General features: G+C 42.1%; 1 protein-coding gene and 1 long non-coding RNA gene across 11 annotated transcripts in view; both read right to left on the minus strand.

Moving 5' to 3' along the window:
• The window catches only part of mbnl1 (muscleblind-like splicing regulator 1), a 41,022-nt gene extending 32,634 nt beyond the window's left edge, over positions 1 to 8,388 (minus strand). For 3 of the 10 annotated variants that reach the window (XM_034104203.2, XM_034104201.2, XM_034104196.2), the window contains exon 1: positions 3,357 to 3,719. The gene's annotated coding sequence lies outside the window, so the exon portion shown is untranslated. Of the gene's footprint in view, positions 1 to 2,256; positions 2,451 to 3,356; positions 3,721 to 8,266 lie in introns of those variants that run through there. The other 7 variants (XM_034104204.2, XM_034104202.2, XM_034104206.2 and 4 more) reach the window with 5 other exon arrangements.
• A 486-nt stretch (positions 8,389 to 8,874) lies between these two features.
• Positions 8,875 to 15,442, minus strand: LOC117462319 (uncharacterized). The gene is made up of 4 exons (XR_004553814.1): positions 15,376 to 15,442; positions 11,299 to 11,412; positions 10,792 to 11,020; positions 8,875 to 9,021 (listed from the first exon to the last, which is right to left on the minus strand). It is a non-coding gene; the product is annotated as an uncharacterized lncRNA (long non-coding RNA).
• Positions 15,443 to 18,586: the final 3,144 nt, after the last annotated feature.

An 18,586-nucleotide genomic window follows, 5' to 3' on the forward strand; every position in this document is an offset into this window, starting at 1 on the left:
AAGAAAAATGACTTGTATAATATTTAGTATTATATTTTGGTTCACACTAGAAATATTTTATATTTAATTTTTCACTATTTATAATTTTAGAAATTGTTTTACATTTTGAAAAAAAACGTTTTCCCATAGGATTCCATAGAAAATGCATGCGGGTCATTTTTTACCCACTTATGGAAGCTTGGGGTAGTAATACAAAAACTACAATTTCTTAAAATGTAAATAAACATTTTGAATGGCATGATATCCAAAACATGATTTTTGAGGAATAGCTGGAATATGAAATGATAAAAAAAATGTAATTATGAAGATACTTCAAGAAAACCACCTCACCGGGTCAAAAAAGACCCACCTATGCATCTAAGGGTTAACCTAGTTGCTCTCCCATAATACAAACCTATATATTTATATTATACTATGAAATAAATATTATACATTTAAATTAGCTTAGACCTTAATGACATTGTTGGACCTATCAATCTATCATATTATTTAGAATTCCTTGGTGTCAAAAGATGTCATAAATAAAGTGCGTCTAGTGGTTTTGGCATACTTTATTAGACATGGTGGTTTAGCTTCTTTATTGGTGTATTACATGCAAACCATTTTATCGTCTGCAATAGTAATCTATATTTAAATAGTCAATCATTTTCATAAAGAACAGGCCTCATCAACTGGCTTGTGTTATAGTGGGTCCAATACATCGAGGCAAACCGACCCAGTGCCGCCACACGTATAGAAACAGAGGCAAGGCAGGGGGGTAGCTAGAAAGAGACTGAGCGAAAGAGTGTCATATTGAGGCAGGGGTGTGTTATTAAATGTAACATCTATCTCTGCTTCAGAGACGGAGAGGTTTAAGATGTCAAGGCAGGAGCTGACGCAACTGCGGTGAAGAAAAACAAGGACAGGCTTGTGTTGACACGTGTATCTCTGGACACAACAACAAAGAAATAACCAGACATTTATTACTGGCTCCACGAAAGTCAGCTTCAACGTACTGCTCGCCCTGCTTATTATCACTGTTGTGTGCTTCATACTGCTGAACACTCGGTGTGTTTCCTTTATACTGCAATATCTGATAAACAATAATTACTGAAGGCCTGAATAGAATAAAAAAAGGTCAACACCATGGCAAGTTAACAGCTCAAATGTGTCTCTGACAGGGGTCGCGTCAGTTCATTTGAATTTAGCTTGGATTAAGTTAAGTGAAGGGTTTCCTACGCAGACAGAGCTGTGTCAAACTGTTACTCAGAGGGGCTGACATGTGGTCCTAACACAGTAGGAGCATACAGAGAAGCCCTCGTGTAATAAAGGCTTAACCTGTTAGCGCAGATTCAGCCATGCACGTAATCCTGTCTGTGGGGCATTCCCTAGATCAGGGGCTACACACATAAATGCAGGGTAGTTTGCACCTAAAGTCAGACACACACACATATACAATAATACCCAGAGAGAGCCATGTCATCTTTGACATTATTAGCCATGGTATTTTCATTGACAACAACAGCACGTTCCTCAGGCTCCTGTTAGACAGAAATGGATAGTCTACCAGCAGCAGAGGGATGAAGTCTCAACAATGCAATCTGCCACACATCTGTCTGTGTTGCGCATGCTTGCGTGTGCGTGTGTGTGTGTGTGTGTGTGTGTGTGTGTGTGTGTGTGTGTGTGTGTGTGTGTGTGTGTGTGTGTGTGTGTGTGTGTGTGTGTGTGTGTGTGTGTGTGTGTGTGTGTGTGTGTGTGTGTGTGTGTGTGTGTGTGTGTGTGTGTGTGTGTGTGTGTGTGTGTGTGTGTGCGTGCGTGCTACTGTCTGAGCCACCCTGAGTCCCTCTTAGTCACAAAAACAACATTCCTCCTCATAGCCTCAACCACGGACACACCACCAAGAGGAAACCCAGAGAGGGCGAGGGGGAGGAGGGCAGAGGTGGCAGCGAGAGGGACAAAGGAGAGGGGATAAAGTTTAGAGCTCTGACAAGCTTCTGAAATAAACACTATATGTATTTTACCTGAATTGTGTCCTGCTGTTTTCAGAGTTTTTGGAATGTTCCAACAGAAGTAATGCCTGCCAACACTTGATATGTTTCTGACTAATAGCCAGACAGAATTGAACGTAAGAAAGCACTTTCAGTCTGTTCACCTTAGAATGATCCAGACAAGCTTAACCTAACTCCTTACAGAGTTAAACATTACAGGGTAAGAAAAACATTACAGGGCAATCTCAATGTAACCCCCGAAGCCTTAATAAAGTACAACACGACTTACTTTCATTCCAGTACAGACATCGACAAGTAAAATCCCTCCATTTACTGGGTCTCCTTCTCCCTGTCTCTCTAGTTCTTGCCCCTCTTTCCTTCCGTCTTCAACTTTCTTCCTCTCTCTCAAGTACTCCCCCTCTGTCAGACGCATGAAAACACTCACTTAGTCACACACACACACACACACACACACACACACACACACACACACACACACACACACACACACACACACACACACACACACACACACACACACACACACACACACACACACACACACACACACACACACACACACACACACACACACACACACACACACACACACACACACACACACACACACACACACACACACAGACAGAGTCACCCTCTCACACACTCTCTCTCCTCCCGCGACCCGGAATGCTTGGCAAGATTCGACTGTACTGAAATACTGTGCTCACCATATAAGGTAGCAGCAGCTTCGCATGTCACACGTAATTTACATGCAGCGGGGCGGGAGTTTTGCCTTACATACGTAGAAACACACGTGCAAAACCATGCTTCACCCTTTAGGCTGACGCAGCAAAGGGAGGGAAGAGGGACGAGAGAATCACATGTTACCATTCCTCGTGTTAACTAAGCCCTGCAGGATCACTCCCAACATGTCCAATGTTGAGTCAGATGGAGGGAATGAAAGCTGAGTGGGCGATCTATTGATCCTCTCCACTGCTTCCTGGAACAACCATGGCACTCCAAACACACACACACACACACCAGCACATTTCCTTGCTAACTAGCGCTCCCCTCAGGAAGTAGCTATTGTGTGACTGTCTGCTTTGAGCCAAGAATGTGTCTTATTGTGTGTCTGTGTGTGTACGTGCATGTGTGAGACTGACTTTATCTATAAAACAAGCTGTAACAAACCAATGTTAACCCTATGGCCCACATACTCAATCCGCACACACACAGCAGACACTAAAGCAAACAATCCCCTATATGTCTACCTATGTTCCAATGCAAGGAATGACACTTTGGAAAGTAAAAGCTGCAGCACACACAGGAGGAAATATCTAGATAAACCAATGAGACCAGGAGGAGGGTTATGAACCAAGCTCTTACCTCTCACATTGCTCTCAAGCTTGTGTGTGTTTGCTTCCGTGTGTTGATAGGCTCTGTGTTTATGCGTGTGTTCAGACAGGCCGCGACAGCAGACCCCCAGGCACCGGCTGGACCATTCTCAGGCAGGCAGGCAGGCAGAGAGCAGCAAGGCAGAGCGACTGGCAGAAGACAGGCAAGCGAGTGAGCGAGTGAATCAGCAGCGAATGAGTAGAGGAGCTGTGCGGAGCCGAGCGCCAGAGTGAGAGAGAGAGGAGTGTTTGTGTGTGTGTGGTGGGTGTGTGTGTGTGTGTGTGTGTGTGTGTGTGTGTGTGTGTGTGTGTACGTTGCAGTGTTGGCTGTGTGCGCTAGTGTCTCCCCTCCCCTGCCTCTTGAAGTGGATGTGCTGGGCTGTGTCTCTACTGACTTCCAGCCTCTGGATAGATATCCGTCTGCTGCCCGAGGAAAGTGCTGCTTGCTGGGTGGCAGTAGCAACAGCTGTGGAGGAGGAGGAGGGAGAAGAAGAGGAGGAGGAGGGAGAAGAAGAGGAGGAGGAGGGAGCCTACAGATCCTGCAGACTGGGCATACAGATCCTGCAGTCCCCTCTCCCACCCTCTCTTCCTCACTAAAGGCTGGCCACGCCCCCCTTAAAACAACACCAGGAAGTAGTGGTTCACTTGCAGCAACACTGCCCTTGCCTATCCAATGAGGCTGAGGAAGGAGAGAGGGAAGTGGAAGGAGAAGAGGAAACATTGGGAAGGCACAGGAAAAAAGATTAAGAAACTGAAAAAAAGGGAAGTTAGTAACAGGATGAAGATAGAATCGAGGAAAGGCCATGCAAGATGAGGAAGGGCATCAGAAATGAGAGCTGGGTTTAGTTGTTACATATGAACAGAGAAGAAAGACAGATAAGGAGAAAAACAGCAGTTGGAAAGAATGAACAGATTAAGGGATGTGGAGGAAGTAATTAAGGAAAGACTACTGCAGACTACTGCAACTCCCTCCTGGCTGGTCTACCTGCATGTGCCATCCGACCTCTGCAGCTCATCCAGAATGCAGCGGCTCGTCTGGTCTTCAACCTTCCAAAATTTTCCCACACCACGCCGCTCCTCCGCTCCCTCCACTGGCTTCCGGTAACTGCTAGAATCCACTTCAAGACACTGGTACTTGCATACCATGCTGCGAATGGATCTGGCCCTTCCTACATCCAGGACATGGTTAAACCGTACACCCCAGCACGTGCACTACGCTCTGCATCAACCAAACGACTCGCTGCACCCTCGCTGCGAGGGGGACCCAAGTTCCCATCAGCAAAAACACGTGGGTTTGCTATCCTGGCTCCAAAATGGTGGAATGAGCTCCCCATTGAAATCAGGACCGCAGAAAGCTTACACACCTTCCGGCGCAGACTGAAAACTCATCTCTTTCGACTCCACTTCGAGCGATAGAATGACTAACAAAGAACTGCTAACAGAGCACTTATATACTAATAAAGGACTGGCTTATCTATAGCCAGTTGAGCAGCACTTGAAACGATTGGCTCTTTGAAACCTGATGTTCTTATATGATTCTGTTTTCCTCAAGGTTGTGTCTTCCTGGTCGAATGTACTTATTGTAAGTCGCTTTGGATAAAAGCGTCAGCTAAATGCAATGTAATGTAATGTAATGTAATGGAAAGAAGGGAGTTTACAACTAATTTAGTCAAACTTCTATCAGGTGTCCCCCTTTTGCTGTGGCATGCAGCCCTCAGACGCCTCAGCACAGCCTCACATTAACAGCTCTTGCCTGCACCATAAAAGCAGGACACATGGAACTGCACTAAATCTAAATGAACTACGCTAGTAAGTGGCTATACATCCAGAATAACACCGAGCGTGTAAAAACTGGCTATTAAAAAGATGCAGACCAGTGCAGTTTGGTTGCAGGTCAGCAACATATTTAAAAAGAAAAAAAGGCTAACCCAGCCAACACTGAGGCAACTGCTGCTGCCATATTTCCTGTATTGTCGTTGACTCAAGGCTTCTGCCGCCACAACCCTGTGCTTCCAGGGGAAAGCCAGGGAGGCTAAAGGAGCCTCCAAGAATGTGATGCTGCAATATCCGGTAGCCATGGAGATAGTGGCCTTGGCATCTGCAGGATTCTTTACAGGTTTTGAGCAGTGTGCTGAGGCCAAGTTTTCTGTCTGGTATAATGTCCATGACTCACTTCATTTGATTGTGATCAAGGAGAAAGTGCATTCATTACGCCGCCTAAACTAAAACCAGCTATTCAATTTTTACTTTTACAAAGAATGCAAATTCCAATCATTGCAAGTGAATTACGTTTCTACTGAGATTGCACCTGCGTCCATATTCTCATGTAAGAAACATTTCTTTCTTTCTGGTGTATTTGCCAAAATATGGATAACCCTGAAAGAAAAATCCATCAATGCTGTGTAAAACTGTGACACCTGCCTGTGCCTTTCTTCTATCATTTTCTATCGCTGCAACTCTCTGTTCAATAAAAAGCGGGTGATAAGTCATTTCTAATTCACACAGCAGGCCCTTAAACCCCGGGTGACAATCTGTGGTAGAGCCCAGCCGCAGTGTACCTCTGAACTCAGACAGACTAAATAACGTGTTGAATACCCCCAGTCAAAAGGAAGACGTCATAGGAGGCCGTAGCACTAGTGTGGTGATCAAATGTTGATAGACAGTGCTATCATTGGCTACAACAGCAAAGTGCATGCCTCGATCTATTTCCAACCGCCGTTCATTAGTGATGGAAGGAGATCTATTTCCAACTACGGAGACAGCCCTGCTACACAAACAGTATGACTTTTACATTAGCAGAGCAATCCGTTTGACTGCCAATCAATGGAAGCAGCAGGTCGCTCTAACCGACGAATGGAGTTTTCGTTGAGCCATAATGAAGAAACATGGTGATTGATGGTGATTGGCTCAATAGGAGACACATTAGCAACGCCTCCAAAGTTTTGGGCTTTCTGTGAAACTCAGACTCTGACGTGGAATTTCCCCTCTTCTTTTGCAGCTGAGTGTGAGCCAGTGCTTCTGCTCCTTTCTTTCGCTGCATCTGTTTCCTCTGCCATGCTGGTCCATATTTCTCATTCTCTATATTTTCTCTCTGAGCCTGTTTTCACCCAAGCAACCTGCCTATTTGTCCGAACTCGAAAAGTTCTTATCCCCCTACACTAATGAGAGGTTGGATTACAGAGCCAAGCTTTGAAGATACCAGATGGTTTTCTCATTGAGTTCCATGAGTTTTTTTATACATTTAAGCTGATCAAGTGTACAGCAGGAGACGGTTTCTCCTTTTTCTATTTGTATCTTTATCAGTCATACACTTTAACTACCTGCTCTATACGTCTTGTGTCTTGCAGATAAGAGGATGGTGTGACGTTGTTCTCTATAGAAGATCAATGAGGCCCTAGAGCTGATTAGGTATGAGCGAAGCACACCAGAAATTGACTTCCTTGGTGTTGAGCAAACTGTTCACATGCATAACCAACTGAAAACAGGAAGAGGTGTGTGTACGTGGCCTAGTTAAAGGGGAATTCCAACCATTTTACACATCAAGATCAGTGAGCTAGTCATGGGTGAAAATATAAAGTAGTACATTTCTGAGAAGTAGCAAGTAAAAGAGTCGTTTGACACAGAAACTCGGAATATTCTAGAAACTCTCTCACACACTTCATCCGTCACAAATAACCGTAAACCAACACAGTCTGGCATGGCTGACCCCATCTGCCTCTGTAAAGCCATCAGATCCTAACCCCTCACCTTCGTCCACCCTGATATTCGCTCCCTCCTCCCTGATGAATGCAACGTTCCACCTTAAGCTTCCCTATCATCTCAGCGCTCTGCTATTTCCCAGCCGTCTGTAAATGACACTGGCTGGCTGATGTGAACTCTCACTCCACCGAGGAAATGTTCCAGAGCCTGTGTGTGCCAAACTCTGACGGCTCATCTATCACCAAGGCCGCAAATACACATTACACCCCCATTACAGACCATCACAGCAACAACTGCAACAGTACACAGTCTTGCGGAAAAGGCCCGCAGCTTGGAGATGCATTTAACGTCTGCCGTTTCACAATAGTTTATTTTGGAGGGTGCCAAATGAGAAAGCAAAGTAGTGCTTTGAGACACTAAAAACAATATGTTTTGCGTTTTACTTTAGAATACACTGGGAGCATCCCTTGTAAACCAAAAGTGCAGAAATATGCTATATATTACCAAAAAACTTACAAGTGGGAGAAATTGTAAATGTGTATATGGTTAAAGCAAGTCCTTTATAGTGTGCATATTTGCAGACATTGCCCTGCTGCATACTTGTGGTCTTTGCTCAACTTCTATCCACTTTGACGCAGTAAAGGGAAGCAGGTGCAATTCAAGCTGTCATGTTTGAAATACAGAGAGGAAATAGCACTGTCTTGTCCCCATCTGACACCATTGTGTGTGTGTGTGTGTGTGTGTGTGTGTGTGTGTGTGTGTGTGTGTGTGTGTGTGTGTGTGTGTGTGTGTGTGTGTGTGTGTGTGTGTGTGTGTGTGTGTGTCTCCAAGCTTGAAGCTTATCTTGAAAATAAAATGCCATCGAATGGAACCACCCTTTGCAAAGAGGCCTTTCACTCCAGCATTCAGTCCTTTCTCTATGTAAATGCAACCCGCAGATACACTGCTGCACATGTCAAACTCTCCTTACATCCCAAACCTCTTACAGACTCTAACTCTATGCCAAGTTGTATAGTGGGGAACATTATAGCAAATATTGGCTTTCCTAGAGTTGATCAAACTTACGTCTTTGCAAAGTAGCGTAAAACATGTGTCCGTTTACACAAAGAAATCCTCACAAATAACCCAACTCTGTAAACACTGTATAAAACCAAAAGTCATTGAACCTTAGTTATCCATAAAGTGATTTTAGAACAAGCTTACCTGTGTGTCTGTCTATCGCTGAGGCGCCACTGGGACAGAGGAAGTTACTTCAACACAGGTCACACTGACGCAATGCACTATGGGATGCACCCCTTCATTTGTCTCTTCCTCTACCCATCTCACTCGTCTCTCTCACTCTCATAATAGCACCTTCTGCTTGGCAACGGCCATACCACAAATGTGGTCAGGTTTGCAGCGAACCATCACTGCGCAACATCAAGTCTCCATGACAACCACTCCTTATCTAATTTGCATCTTCTGCTTGCATTATCTACTGGAGCCAAATATGGTCGCCTTGTTTTTCCCCCCGCCTCTCTCTGCGTCCCCTTTTTCTAACTTCCTCTTTCGCTTCATTTTCACATCTCTCTGTACTTAGCGGCTAAAGCATATGCACACAAATGCAGCCTGTGAGTGTGAAAAGAGGAAGTGCCTCTGACATTAGACAGTTTGCAACATAAAAGATAAGCACTGCAACAGCTTTTCAAATCAGGAAGTGGAGTGTTGTAGAGGCTGCTGTTGAGGGCTTTAAAGGAAGGAGGACTGCAGCATGTTATCACAATCCTCCCATGGCAGGTACATCGTCACAACATTTCACTTACCCACCGAGTTCTTTTCCTGTGGACTCGATCTGGGCATTTGGCCTCCTCCTACTCCTTTTTCTCCCCAAAGGACTGCGTCTATCAAACTATGTTGAACCAGGCCCCAGGAGCCCACACGTACAGCAACACTCAGCAGCACTCAGCACCTGTCTCCGACTGCAAGCCAGAGAAAGAGACGCGGTCAATCACACTGGACAGTGCAGCAAAGAGAAAAGAGCAGTGGAGAGTGGGAGGCAGACCAGCTTTTTATCAGCAGAAAAATACATACAGAGCCGACGCTGTGCTACACGTCACATGATGGCTTAAACACTCACTTTGTTGAATATAATCATTATGAAGTCAAATGTGGAAATGTGTATTTACCATAAACAAGTTGCAGCCTCTGTCTCATGCCCATGTTGTTCAAATAAGTGACCACATGTCTCTTCCTTTTTCAAACATAATGTTGCATTTTACACATGTGAAGCTGCTTGTAGCAATAGACTGGAAACAAGGAGGTTTTCAAAGCACACAAAAATGAAATCATCTTATATTATATATACAATATTTTTGACAATGTTAGGGACGATATTTCTGGCATTTGGCTGCATAAAGATAAAGCAATAATAAAAAAAATTACAAAAACATTCTTTCCATCCTTATATACATCAAGGTTGTTAAAGGATTCAGGTTAAAACAAATGTGAAGGTTTTATATAATATAATATCGTATTGTATTATATTTATATTACTTACACAATAGCTAAAGCGTAGTTGTTGCCAACGAAAATCTTAAGTCCCAGGCTCGTGCAACAACACGTAAGATATACAAAAAAATACGAGGAAGCAAAATAGTCCAATCAAATTCTTAAATGTACCGCCTCACCATTGGATGCCTTCACCATTTAGTTATGGTGAAGGCATTACTATTATAACCTAAACATTTTGTGAATAATTTCCATTGAGAAACATCCGTCTTTACCTTAGGACTATTTTGATAGAGAAGAACACAGGACTGATAGAGAGCTCGTCACATGGTGCAACAACAACCTGAAGCTCAGCACAACATCTTGTGATGGACTACCAGAGGAACAAGAAGCCCCCCGTACCATGTCATCCAGGGAGAGGAAGTGAGCAGAGTCGACTCATACAAGTACCCAAATCAACAGTAAAACTGTTTAAAAATGTTTGATTTGACTTGCCTTTGTTAAGCTATGTTGTTCTTGTTCTGCTGTTTGTCTACTAGTGTGAGAAACAAATAACTAAGTCAAATATGTATATGTGTTCACATGCTTAGCCAATAAACCTGATTCTGATAGATTTACAAATGATGTCAAAAAACGTGTATAGTAAGGTCCAAATACCCATTTCCTTTCATAACCAAATACTTCTCGGTTCATCCTTGATTTCATGTAGAAGTTTGTGCAATATCTTTTAAGTTACCTTGAGGGCAGTTACTGAGATGTATTATGGGACAGGTGGACATTTCTCATAATAACCGTGCGCTGTAACTTTGTCACACACTATTGTGTTTAGCTTTCACCACTTTTCATTTCCTTATTGTGTTTTTTTCTTGTGCAAAAATGTATACTTTTACTTTTTTAGGCCTCTCGAAATCCTAAGAGGAAACTGTCTGAGAAAAGAAGTCCACACTGAGACTACTGCTTCATCTTAAGGAGTCACAAGTCAAAAAGACCCCCTTATATACAGCAATATAGCAGCTTTATCTTTGATAAAACTAATAGAGTATATTTTTCTGTTTGTTGACAGTTATTGTACTACTGCTAAATGTTATCTGGTTATGATTTATGATGGTAAAAAGGCTAAACATCCAAGAACCTTTAAGGTAATTCATGTCTTTACCACATATTCAGAATATTATCTGGAGATGCAACCTCTCGTTGCAAGCTTTCTAGACATATGATTCCTCCACGTGGCCTTAACCTACCCCGGCAGTATCTGGAGAAGCTCTGAGGAAGCATCAGAGGCCCAGAGCGCCAGGCGGCATCTCCTCCTCTGGGCTGCTGAGGCTCTGGAGATTGGAAGTCAATGAAACCAGGCCTAATTTAGCCTCTGCTGCTCCACGAGCCAGCTGGAATCAGAGTGGGACTCCTTCCCTTTTTAGGGCTCCCTGGATACTGTCGTCTGCAAGTGGCACTTCAGCATTCCTCGCCACACTAAGGACCGAGAGAGAGACAGAGAGAAAGATGACAGCCAAAATGTGTTTTATAGACGCTGCATTAGAATTGTTATCAAAGTAATAAACTTGCACTGTGGGATCTATGAAAATGTTTTCCATGCAGTTTTTTTATTTCTATGCAAAGTCTTTATATTACTCACACTGTAAACCTATTTTAAATGCCATTTTGACACTTTCACTGTCACAGCAACTACCCCTAACGTCACACCAGTAATTAGGCATGAGAGGAGGACGATTCAGAGAGTCTGTACTTACACAATCCACTCTGCGTGGCCATGACACCATGTCATGTTATCTTTAATATCCTTCATCTGCACTGAAACAAGATGCTGTCGGCCAGGAAGTGTATCTTTCCTCCATCGTGATCAGCTGATTTTCATGTGACAGACAGAGAGGAAGAGAGAGGGAGAGAAAGAAAAAGGGAGAGAGAGATGGGTTATCACTCGTCTTCCACTTACACACATACAGTAGTATTCTATTTTAATGTCTACGTTTAAACATTGATACATTTCCTCTGATTTAAACTGATTCAATTACATGCAAACAATTGCTCAAATCATTTTTACAACAGGAAAATGAAATGTAATGTGTTGGTGTTTTTTAGATAACAAAACGAAATGGTTCCGGGCTGGGCAGCGGTTCTCATGAGCATGATAGACATTACGCTGTTTATTAACCGTGGCAGCCCAAGTATTTAAAAATAAATGGATTAGATGAGGATTACTCATTGAGCCTCCACTCCCTTCCCATCCTTGTGTTTTCTACGTATGATATGACTACACTTTTATTATATAACACAGTAATCACATAAGCCATGATATGGAATACACAATAGGATTATCTATGGTGGAGAGACTCGTCTTCACCCCCCACTTCCTATGGGGAACAAACAAATACATGGCTGCCGCACAAAGACAGATGGCTACCACTTGTATTCCAAGTGTGTGGAATTACCCGGGAAAAGATGATTCAAACTGTCACAATCCCATTAGTCTCGTCAAGGTCCCTAACTGACCAACCTGCGTAATGAGGAGATAACGGCTCGAGCAATATCCATTATTAAATGTTTTAATAACGATAATTAGTCAAGTCCCTTGTGTCATGGACGACTACTAATTAAATTAACCCCCCTTGCAAGATTTGGATTTGAGAATTCTTAAAGGAATATAGTGTGTTATTTAGTCTTAAGCTCTGAATCAACTTCTAAGATGGTTGTTGAGATCGGTTTATCCTGACTCTTGGATATAAGACTTTGCAGCTCCTTGGAAATCCTTCTGACATCATTTATCAGAAGGATGAGCTCAGTAACTGTTTTTACTTCAGCATGTAATCAGATTAAAACTTAAGGCTATCAAGTGACATCTATTTATCCTTACATTAGTCTTCTGGTGGTATTTCATTTGTAATTGTCAGTATACAGATGATAGGGACACACAAGTTTAATAAACAAGAAACCAGGAATCTGAGTGGGTTGTCTCGACCACGTTTAGTCATGTGATAGTCTTTCAACTCCTCTGGTAAATATCTATTATTGTAGTAATTAAGGTTTACATTAGTCTTTTAAGATAACTTCCGTGTAAACATTGGTTCAGTATCTCTTATGATGCCTAATATGTTTTTGTCTATTGTGTATAGTAAGACTTTTTTCATTCATTTATGTAATCTAATGCAAATAGGGATTAATGTCTTAATATTAAAAACACTAGGGCTAGAAGTTGTCAAATATCTAATACACACAATTAATCAAATATCAGTCACTTATAATGAACCTTTGACAGTATCTACATTCTACAGGCTTTAAAAGGCTCTAAAATATATTTATACAAACATTTCATATGTGATGAACTACAGCTACAGTATATTGCAGGTCATTAACTTCACCTGGTGTGTAATGCACCCGCTCTCTGAGGTAAAGGAACCACATTTATGCAACATCATAGGATTAAAGGATAGTTTCACATAGTATTTAAACAACAGTCTGGTGCCAATGTGAACATCAAACAGTTTGTGCTTGCTGTAATCATTCTGCCTGTTCATGCTGGCCTTTAAGAGTTTTGAAAGTAAGCGATGGGGCAACAAAATGAATAGACGTTATTCTGTGCAACGTTGTGCAACTTAACAACAAACAAAGTTTTCAGACAGTATCTGGTCTAATGTAACTCAGTAATGCATTATTATATTGCCCAGTGTTAACTAACTTTGCCTATTCGCCCTGAAGGTAATTACAGAAAAAAGGGTGCACCCACCAGTTATAGGTCTATATCAAATATATTTTCTATACAGTATAAGACCCTACACTTAGTATCATAGCAACTACTGAACTCAACATGGCACCTATTGTAATTCTAAAACTAGCTAAGCTGAGTGCCAGACATAATTATATCTCTCCTCAACCAATCACAGAGTCATGAGCCATAAATAACAGACTGCTCCCCTACAGAGAACCAGTCTGCGCCGAAAAGTCAACAAACACTTTCTCCCGTAGCGGCGCAGGCTCTCTTCTGAATTCGTCATGCTCAGAGGAGGACAAACAGAGGGATAGAGACAGCGGCAGAGCATATAGGATAGAGCGAGTGGAGAGGAAAAGAAAAACAAATGTAGCCTATGATTACTGAGTTATAATGAAGGCCGTTAGATGGGACTGTGGCTATGAGCTATGTCATTAAAGACAGTGCAGAGTGGCTTGAACATCTACAGGTCTCTATTTGAAACACTGGCATGCTGGAAGACAAGGAAGGATAGCACAGGATTCAAAAGTCCTTTCAACAAGCTTCTTCAAAGTTATTACAACATTTCACAAATATTCCAATAATGTTAATAGCTGAAGCTTTCTTGTAAGGGGTAAGGGCCCCACTTTCAAGCCCTATTACCCTGTGTGTGTGTGTGTGTCTGCCAGTCAGCTACAGCAGCGCTCTGTGAAACAGCTTAGTCCCTGGGGCATTATATTTAGATTTGTACGACCAATATTGAATTCTGACCCCTAGACATTTTCTATAAGGTGACTTGACATGTCACCTTGGTAGGGCAACAAGTTATGGCAGCAGTTACATTCAGATCACATCACATGGGCTGTAGGAGTTGATTGGTACATGTGTTCCCGATGGGTTTTGAGGGACGGGATTGGAAATGTGTTTGCATATAAGACATGTTTCACAGTAACAGGACGCTTGTTTTACTTAAGGATTTGTGTGTTTATCAAAGACCTTAATGTCATATCATCATTGTCATTGTGGCGACAAGTCACAATGACAAATCATTGTCGCAAGCACACAAAATGACCAAGCAATTTCTAAAAAATCTATCATTTTTAAACCGACTGTTGTTGTTTTTTGTATCTCAAATGCATACAATACCATGTCTTGTCACATATTTCCTGAAATATGTAAACATAACGAGATAGAAGCACCATCAAACATCCATGGCATGCATCACATCATAAAAGCAGATGTGTTTTTCATTTCTGCCACCTCCTGTACTATTTGTCTTATCTAGTGCCTCTCCTATGGGGAGGTGATACTTTCTAGACTTCAGTGTGATATATCCAGTGTCATAATCGTATTCTTGTTTGTGACATATAGAGCCTACGTAGGGGCACATCTTTAATAAGATGAGGTCATATAAGTCTTTTATTAAGTGTTTCAGCTATAGTCATGTCATATGTTGTCATGATGGAGTTAACTCCCTGACAGTAACTACAGATTTTTCCACTTTGAGGGGGTAACAGTTTTGAGAAAGCACAGTCCATACTTGTCATTGTTCACATTTTCTGCCATAAAAAGGGACATATTTAGAGCACAACAGTGGATTTTAAACCTTTACATTGACTGTGAATTTAAATGTATTTGTTCATTATGATGTATATGATGGTTAGGACGTACACATTCTTCAAACTAAAATGATAGTAAATTGATTGATATCATTGTCACATTATCTTTCACTGAAATAATAATATTTCTATAAACCTGAAGGACAAACATGTGACTGTGGAGATGAGGAGCCTGTGTGATGCTACAGCAGAACAGCCTGACCCCTCTCCAAGCTCCCAGGACGCTTTCTTCGAGCCTCCCTATTGGGATTCTGGTAGCCTACATTCTCTGCTTCAAGGTCGGCAGCAGTAGCAAATTAAATTACTTGTCCTGTTTTGTGGTGTTGGCGCCGGGTCAACAGCATCTTGGCTAAAATGATGAGTGCGGGAATCTGAAGGAAGCCGCATTTGTCCCAGGTCTCTGGTGTCATGTTTTCAAAGCAAGTAGCAGCAATGAAAAATGGCTGAAATCAAAAGCAGTGTATTAAATTCTGCTTCTGTAATCACTGGCAAAAAAAATCAATTACCTTTGCTTTCAAATGCACCACTTTATACCGTTGTCCTTTGGTTTATCCTGCTGCTGGAGGATGTCATATGCTTGCACATGGAGTGAAGCTAGACTGCATTAGGTGCATTTTTGAAACTCACACCACAGCAAACGCCTCCTGCTGGGCATTGTGGGTATGATATATGACAAATAGGGGTAAACTAACTATATATATATATATATATATAGTTTTAATTAAAGCGGATGTTATTTTGGTTGGTTATTTTTGCTTAGAGAACCACATTTTATCATAATTAATGTAACATCACTTTACAAGAAAGAGGTCTTTCGCTCAGCAGAGTTTCATTTCAGCCACCATACATATCTGTCATGCAGCTGTATTTTCAGCCGCATGCAGACTTTATCTCTCAGTTGCAGAGGGGTTGTTATCTAAAGACAAACAGGTTACACGCCACACTGTGTGGAATGGGAGGTACTTAGAGTATGTAATGGAGTGTCAAACACACACAAGCAAACGGACAACTTAATATTATGCTCCACCCAGCAGCGCACGTGTGTTTCACAGAGTTCTGTTTGTAATGTTACCAAGTGAAGTTATAGGATAAATCTATGATAAGTTTTCACAGAAACCAATATTAGATAAAAGGTGTGTTTTATCTTACTTCAGTTTCATTTTACCATGAAACTTGCTCACCTACAGTACACAATAATACTAACATGACCTCTGAACACACACAAGGTTGTGACTGTAGCACTTACTGTGCCAGAACTGCAGTTCACATGACACCTTAATGGTTGTCAATATCAGAGAGTATGTTCATTTAAAAAAGGCAACGCACAGCATTTTCTCATTTGGTATATACTCAACTCAATACCATATCAGTGGTCTATCTCACACAGGCTCCGCCCTCTACTGGACTCTATGGGTACTACTCTCATCATATGAACAGTGGCAAGGCTGAGGACGTGCTCTGTGATGAGGGGTCAAGCTTCCCCTCCTAAGAATTGTCAATAGATGAGAGACAAACATGAAGCCTGAATGGACAAGTACAGCGGTCACAGGAAGCATAACGTGTGGCTACAACTGTACTGTATGTAGCAGGGGGTTTGCTGGCATGTCTACAGGAATTCTAATCCAACTCACCTCAGGCACCCACAAACCAAAAGTCGTTGTTGAAGGCCTTTGTTGTACTTCTAAGCGTATGCTGTAAACTTAGCCTCGCTCATGAGATAGATTCACTGCAGCAATGAAACATGGAAAATGGAAACACTGACTCTAGTATGAGAAACACCCACTGGTCTTACACTGTTACATCAAAAGGTTTATTAAATGTGAGTTTATAGGTCCCATGCCTGTACACACTGTGAAGACCACTGAGACAAATGTAACATTTGTGATATTGGGCTATATAAATAAACATTGATTGATTGATGTCATGGCCATTTCCACTGCTCATAATTCCATTGTTGAGGTCTACTAGAATAGATTTATACTGTGCAATTTTCCAAACTCACATTGGTTTCGCATACAGCATCTCTGTAAAGTATGTGTATTCACTCTCTCCACTAAACGGCTCGTTGCAGCTCTTGCCCCCCCCCCCTCCCTGTGAGCCCAGTGTGCTCCGATTGGTCGGGACCAGTCGGGACGTTGTGAATCGCGCTGAGCTCCGTGGAGGTGTGATTTCCTTGTTTAGCGATACACAGCGAAACACAGCCAAACTCACCCTGAACACACACAAAGTCACAGCCGAAGTAAAAACAATAAGTGTGGCTTGATATTGAGTAAGAAAAAGGTTGATAAACGCTGTGAGAATGGGTCTGCAGAGAGAATTTCGCCGGATTGTGAGCCAGCTGTGGGTGCGTTACGGCAGAGCCGCGGTGGATCTGTTCGCATCGAAAGACAACGCTCAGTGTCAGCTGTTCTTTTCGATGCGGGATCTGAATGCACCGTTAGGCGTGGATGCACTCACGCACGATTGGCCCCCGGGCCTCCTGTACGCTTTTCCACCCCTGGCTCTGATACCTCCAACTCTGGCCAGAGTGAGAGAGCAATCGTGGCGCAAGCTACTTATAGGGGGTGATTTCCCCTGACGCTGACGCCAAGATCACCAGCCAATCAGGATTGGCGTAATGAGATTGATGCTTCTGTTTGCTCCGCGATGAGGCGCATCCCATAGTGAGACATCTCACTTCATGTTACTCTGAGAACTGGGATTACGTAAGTAACCTATAGTTTTACTCGCTACAGGGTGTACTTTGAGGGTTTTGACTCTGCACACCGTTTACATGCATAAAAACCTTCATAACACACAAGGGGACGGGTAATAACCAGAAAAGCATGACATGTGACCTTTAAGTGTTGTATACAACTAAAATGCATTGTAGTTTAAATCAGAACAATGGATCTTTAAATAATGTGTACAACCATTTGTATTCTTTCAGTGAAGGTAAATAAAATAAAATATTCTTGTTTATAGTATATTTTGTTGTTTTTAAGGCAATCTAAAGGGAAGTTAGTTCATAAAAGGTTTGATATAGAGGTGTAATAAGATCATGTTCAGTGTGCTAACATAACTGTTAGTTGTAGTCAGAGGCCCTACATTTTTGACATTTCAACCAAGAGTTCAGTTGAACAATATTTTCCTCTTTCTTGTCGCATGATGCTGGGACTACTCGACACTAGAGAGCAGCAGAGCAGCATTAAACAGACACTGACCGACTCATTCGACTCGTACATTCTCCTCTAAATACTGCACCTCTGATGCTGTGTTCTAGTTACAAAAACGTCTCACATTAAATATAGGTAAGTAAACAAAAATAAACACCCAGAGCAGTTATCTGGTTATTCATAGCACTTACATTATCTGTGTTATCAGTTCAAGTGTGTGTGTTTTAGGATTTGTGTGAATACAGTAAGGATGTATTCACAAGAGTTAGGATATAGGTGTGGAAACTGAGAGGTCTGTTTTCATATAACTTAAATATGAAAAAACAAGATGTGAGTTTCCTTTATATTTTTTGCCACCTTCAGAAGTTGTCTGAGTTCAAAGGAGAAGCAGCTTTTCCTCGACACAGACTGTTCGACCAAAGGCTACACCTCTCAAGTACCTATTGTTGCTTTGTGTTGACAGAGTAAATGAATATTTAACAGGATGAGAGAAAGTGGTAGGCATCAGATCACTAAGAAGAAAATAACCCCTCTATCCATCATGTGACGAGGCTATCAATGG

This window comes from Pseudochaenichthys georgianus, chromosome 17 (assembly GCF_902827115.2).
Source record: "Pseudochaenichthys georgianus chromosome 17, fPseGeo1.2, whole genome shotgun sequence".
NCBI lineage: Eukaryota > Metazoa > Chordata > Actinopteri > Perciformes > Channichthyidae > Pseudochaenichthys > Pseudochaenichthys georgianus.